This window comes from Octopus bimaculoides, chromosome 9 (genome assembly GCF_046866305.1).
Source record: "Octopus bimaculoides isolate indiv1 chromosome 9, ASM4686630v1, whole genome shotgun sequence".
Lineage (NCBI taxonomy): Eukaryota > Metazoa > Mollusca > Cephalopoda > Octopoda > Octopodidae > Octopus > Octopus bimaculoides.
In genome coordinates this window covers 43,518,332-43,524,934 of record NC_142936.1, presented here as the reverse complement: position 1 = coordinate 43,524,934, position 6,603 = coordinate 43,518,332, and the positions used below count along the sequence as shown (strand labels likewise).

Sequence of the window (6,603 nt, the reverse complement as noted above, 5' to 3'; positions counted from 1 at the left end):
TAGCTTATTCTGCACAATCTGCGACAAGTTAACATATCAAAGGTATATAGATTTGCTATTGCTCTGCCTCAGTACATATAAGTATAGATATATTTGTATATATACAAGGTTTACAGATACATACACACACACATACACATGGATATATTTTTATGCATATAAATAATATCTATCTATCTATCTATCTATCTATCTATCTATCTATCTATCTATCTATCTATCTATCTATATATATATATATATATATATATATATATATATATATATATATACGTGTAGACAGACGAAAGAAGGGCACTGAACACATTTATTGGGAATTTCATGCAGACCAATCGGTTAAGGGTACGGATCAACTGGAACCCGCATCGTCGTAACCGACGGAGTGCCAATTTAATTATTCGGAGAAAGTAGTATAAGGGGTATCCAGGTGGCTTTTGCAGAAATAAAAATAATAAGTTTGAGATAAATTGTAAACCTACAAAACAATTAGGAAAGCTTGAATGATTAAAAACGAAGCAGTGGTTTAAATTCGTATTTTCAATATCTGGACGTGTTTTATGCGAGAAGAGTGAAACATGAGTGACAACTTGAAACTTAGTAACATCAACAGGCTGACTAAAGCCCCCTATTGCATTGATATTTGGGGTTGAATTCATCATCAACAGTTGTGAATATATAAACAATGGCATATGTATTCAAAACAGATGGAATCAGTACTGCCATGCATGGCAGTGAATATAGAATATAGAGGTATCGATTGCTCGCCATTCAGGTTTATGGTCGAACCTGTGGCAGTGGAGACCGCCGGAGTTCTCGGCCCCCGAACCATATCTCTGCTCACTGCCATCTGGGCGTATGTGACTATCCGCAAGTGCTAGCCCGTGAGTAAGAGTGACTGTTCCAGCAAATATGCCTCACAATCCTCCAGGGCAATACCTTTTCCATTTTGTCTGCTCGGACCATGTGATGGCCTGAATTACAGGAAATCCAGAAAACTGTAAGCTTACTATACGAACTATAAACTTATACAACCCCTCTTCACGAAAAGCAGAGATAAGCCAGAAGCAAAAACAGCGCTGATGGTGCTGTAGATGACTCTGCTTATAGTTGTTTCTTGGTTATCGTTATATTCATATAAAAGTTCATCGCTCTTATTGCATTATTCAGAAAGTGCATGTTCAATACAGGTGTCACAGCAATCTATGACACTTCTGAGAAGCATTTCACATACAAATTAGTGTTAAACAGGGAAGGTAAAGAAAATCACCATAAGGTCTCTCGGTGTGGATAACGTAGTCTGGATCGACCAGTGAGCATCTTAGTATATAGTGTTATTCAGTGGAGGGCACAAATAGTAAGGATTAGGCAAAATAATTGAAATGGGGCACAGGTAGATGAAATACAACGAGGCTGTATGGAGAGTTCCAAGAGAATACACCCACTTGTTGAGTACAAAGTTTATTAAAACATAACTATCTTCTTCTAAATTAGATGCATTTAGAATTAATCGCTGATAATGCGTCGAGAAATTGTCAATAATTTGCTAATTATGGGGTACGTTGTATCAGCTGTAGCGTCTAATGAGATGGGCAGTATGTAATTATTTTGTGAAATACATGAAAAAATATAATTAATCAGTTATGTGTGCGTATGTGTATGAGTGTGTGATGGGTGCGTGTGTATGCATGCGTTTATATATGTATGTATTACACACACAAACACGTACGCACCTAGAAACACGCACATAAACACATATACAAACACCCATATACATATATTATGATTTCATTTAGACGTAGCGATACTAATCACCAGTTTTTAGAACTCAATGTGCATATGCTTTACACTAAACCGTTGGACGAGTGGGGAGCGTAATATTAATTAATTATTTTTTAAAATTAATTAATGACAAAAATACAGGAGTTACGTATTCACGTTCATTGAACTTAGAGCTGAGTGCTTGTGCAACGTCTAATAGTAGAAAGTGCAAACTAATGAATGTGATTACGTAAATCTTAATCTTTTGGCATTCAATATATATATGAATGAAGTACTAACTTCGGCTGTACATATTCTAAAATTGGAACGATAAAGAAATTAACATAGCCCCTGCGCAAGGATGACACGCATATTCGTAAAGCGTTCCATATTTTTACTGAAGTCACATGGCTCAGTAGTTAGAGCGTCGGACTGACAATCTTGAGGTAATGAGTTCGACACCTGGACCGGGCTATAGAAATAAGTTCCGACATCACTGGTACCAAGCTGTATCGCCCCTTGCCTTCCCCTTTGATAACATCGGTGGCGTGGAGAGGGGAGGCTGGTATGCATAGACAACAGCTGGTCTTCCATAAACAACCTTGCCTGAACTTGTGCCTCGGATGGTAACTTTCTAGGTGCAATCCCATGGTCATTCATGAACGAAGTGGAGTTTTTACCCTTTAGATATATATTTTGGAAGTATTGATTTTGAAACTATAGACTGCAGATAATCGAGGTATGTACAATTTTCACTGGTCTAGCCCGCCTGTTTTTGCTCCGCTGAATCCGTATTTTAGAATTTTTTAAGTGAGCTTCTTCTAGCATATTGACAGACCGGTCACTGGTCAATCTTATATACACAAGTACTATAATCCTTTTTAGGATCTCCCCAAAAAATTTTTCATGAACCTTCTGATTCTTTTAATGTGCTAGTTTTCTGGTATTAAATTGATATTAATTAATATCGAATTTTTACCATATTATATTAATTAACCATAATCACATTTCTCATAGTTGGTAAATTCAAAGCAGAAATTATTTTCTGCAGAGATATTTTCCGGATTCAGCGCGCCAAAACTAAGACTTTTGAATTTTAATCTTTATAATGGATAGACTCACGTGCACGCTTTCACTAGTTGAAGACAACTAGCACGAGATTCTGTTCGATTGTAAAAATATTGGCAATCTGTACTGAAGATAAATAGATACTTTTATTTTGGAAGTATTGATTTTGAAACTATAGTCTGCAGATAATCGAGGTATGTACAATTTTCACTGGTCTAGCCCGCCTGTTTTTGCTCCGCTGAATCCGTATTTGAGAATTTTTTAAGTGAGCTTCTTCTAGCATATTGACAGACCGGTCACTGGTCAATCTTATCTACACAAGTACTATAATCCTTTTAGGATCTCCCAAAAAATTTTTTCATGAACCTTCTGATTCTTTTAATGTGCTAGTTTCCTGGTATTAAATTGATATTAATTAATATCGAATTTTTACCATATTATGTTAATTATATATATATATATATATATATATATATATATATATATATATATATATATACACGCGCACACACACACATACATATATATATATATATATATATATATATATATATATATATATCTTTTATTTATGAGGGTAAAAATTGATATTAATCAATTAGAACCAGTGGTCTAGCATATTAAAAAATCCGAAGATTAGAATTATATTACATACAAAAATAAGAGGAATGACCAGCAAAAGTGGACTCTTATATGCTAGAAATAGATGCCGAATCATCTAACCACAAAAAAATTATATGTTCTCAGTAAAAATTTAGCGACACAACAGACTGTAAAAGGGCAAGACAAATGAAAGAATACTAAATAAAAAAAACCATTAACATACGTACCATGGTTTCACCTGTTACAATTTATATAAGTGAATATCTGCAGGATCGTCAGCGTAGTCTGTCGATTTGCGATGTAATTTCCAGAACTAGACACAGGACGTCCACCCGAAAGGGAGCACGTGTAGAGTTCTACAATTTACATTCAGTGGCATCTATTTCTAGCATATACGAGTCCACTTTTGCTGATCATTCCTCTTATTTTTGTATGTAATATAATTTTAATCTTCGGATTTTTTTTAATATGCTAGACCACTGGTTCTAATTGATTAATATCAATTTCTACCCTCATAAATAAATTTTATACAATAATGTTCTCAAACCGGTAAATTAGCTGCCAACATTCATTAACTGCAGAATTATTTCCGGACTTAGCGCGCCAGCTTGAAGACATTTGAAAGGATACACTGAATGTAATTCTCAATCAAAACTAACTTCACATGTGCCTCCCACAACCTTATCTATGTCCTAACCTGCTCAGGTTGTGGGCATAACTATGTAGGCCAAACGAGCTTTTCTTTGAGACACAGAGTCACGTTGCGTAAGGAACAGATTCGCTTCCCCCAGTACAGACAAATTGCACTGAGCGGACGTATTGACAGATGCGCAGGTGATAAAACACCGAAGTTCCTTATCTTCCCCCTGTACCAGCGCAAAGATTCAATTTCAGTGCAAGAACGATTAAATAAAGAGAACTTATTCATTCAAACATATAAACCACACCTCAATATTCAAATCTGACAACCTTAAAAACTATCCTAAGGAATCAGTTATCCTCCTTGACACCCATTACCTCCCTTAGTTCACTCTCTAAACCCTTTCTTATTTTTCAAACAGCCAAGATGGCGAAATTAATCCTTAATCATGCGAATTAATCACTATACAATGCATCTTGAAAAGCTAATTTAAATAACGAAAACCGGTTGGATTTTACAACACCCATACAATAAGTATATATTTATATTAAAAAATATTAAACTATGTGAAACGAAGGCATTTTTGTTCAACTTTCTTTACATATTTTCAACTATATATATATATATATATATATATATATATATATATATATATATATATATATATATATATATATATATATATATATATATATATATATATGCGTATATACATACATATATGTACATATATATATATGTATATACATATATATATACATATACATGTATGGGTACAAGACGTCACAAAAACGTAAACAAAATGAAATACGAAAACAGTATGAAACACGAAGACAAACATTTTTTTGCGGAGAACGAGAGAATCAAATGGAAAACAAGAGAGTAAAGGAGGAAGAGGGATAGACAGAGGGACAGATAGAAACGGTGAAGGAGAGAAAAAAGAATTAGAGAAAGGATGAGAGAATAAAAACGAAAGGAGGAGTATGGGAGAAAAAATTAGAGAAAGGAAAAGAGAGAAAATGAAAGAGGGGAGAGAAAATACTATGGAGTCGCATCAAAATTAAGTTAAACTTACTTGGAAATGGATGCGTGACGTTAAATCATATAATAAGATAAATAAAAAAATATATATGCATATATGCATACATATATGTACATACTTACACATATATGTAGACATATGTATATATTCTTATATGAGTACAGGACGTCACAAAACGTAAACAACATGCAATACGAAATACAAAAACAACATGAAATACGAAGACAAACATTCTTTTGCGAATATATATAGTTGAAATTTACAGAATATACAAAAGTCGAAGACAGGTGCATGAACAACAAGCAGATGTATTAGTTTGACGTTCGGGAAAGTGAGGAAGTCTTTTACGTTTCGAGACTATGCTATTCAAGAGAAAGGAATAACGGAAAATAAAGAGAAAGAATAAAAAAAGACTTGTGGATTTAGCGACCAAGAATGGCGGCTGGTTGTGAAAAAATGGTTTGACAGAAGAGATAGAAAGAAGGGGGTATGATAAAGCATTGGTGATCACAAAACGAAGGTACATATGCATGTGTGTATGTCAGAAAGTGTGTGTGTGTGTGGATAGGGGTTAGTGACTATGCCTTGATGGTGCGTGTGTGTGTGTGTGCGTCTGTAATGCGTGGGTGTGCGGATGATGGCGTGTAGTGTGTGTGGAGTGGTATAGTGTGAATGTGTGTGGTGTGGTGGTGTGTGGTGTGGTGGTGTGTGGTGTGGTGGTGTGTAGTGTGGGTGTGTGTGATGTGGGATAGAGTGAGGGTGGGAGTGTGGATCTGTGGGATATGGGGGTGAGAATGTGAGTGTGGGGTGGGGATGTGGGTGTGGGGGTAGGGTGGGTTATGTGGAAGTGGAGTGGGATATGTGGGAGTGGAGTGTGTGGGTATGAGGTGGTGGGATGTGGGGTGTGGGTGGAAGTGGTATCAATAAAGAGAGCTGGGTAGGAGTGAAGAAAGGAAGTATGTGTCAGATGAAGAAAGGAGAGTAGGGGAATCAAGTGAAGAGAGAAGAGGAGCTGAGCCCATGTAGCGCAAAGGAGCGCAGAGAGAAGATTAAATTCTTGTTCACGGCGAAGACGAGAGTCCTGATGGCCCTTGTGTAAAGACAATCCGAACACAGACAGGTGTTGTAGTGAATGACCGTTAGAGCCGAAATGGCGCGAGACCGGAGTATCATTGCCGAGTCTGATATCTCGGAGGTGCTCCGCGAACCGGTCAGCCAAGCGGCATCCCGCTTGACCGATGTTCACAGAAGGGCAGAAAGAGCAGGAGATGCAGTAAATGACGTTGCTAGAAGTGCAGGTAAAGGAGTCGGTGATATGATAGATTAGGATGATTGGTGCCTGTGATGATGCTGGTGTTGTAGAACTAGGGGCAAGTGTGGCAGCGTAGAAGGGAGCAGGGGAACGAGCAAGGTTGGGAGGTGGGGTTAGGGAAGAAACTCTGGACCAGGAGGTCATACAGGTTGTGTACTTGTTTGAAGGAGGAAAGGGGTA

At 36.7% G+C, this 6,603-nt stretch overlaps 1 non-coding gene across 1 annotated transcript; it reads left to right on the top strand.

The window, feature by feature from the left end:
- The first annotated feature begins 2,050 nt into the window (after positions 1 to 2,050).
- Positions 2,051 to 2,154, top strand: LOC128248801 (U6 spliceosomal RNA). The gene has a single exon (XR_008264961.1). It is a non-coding gene; the product is annotated as a U6 spliceosomal RNA (small nuclear RNA).
- The last annotated feature ends 4,449 nt before the right edge of the window (positions 2,155 to 6,603 follow it).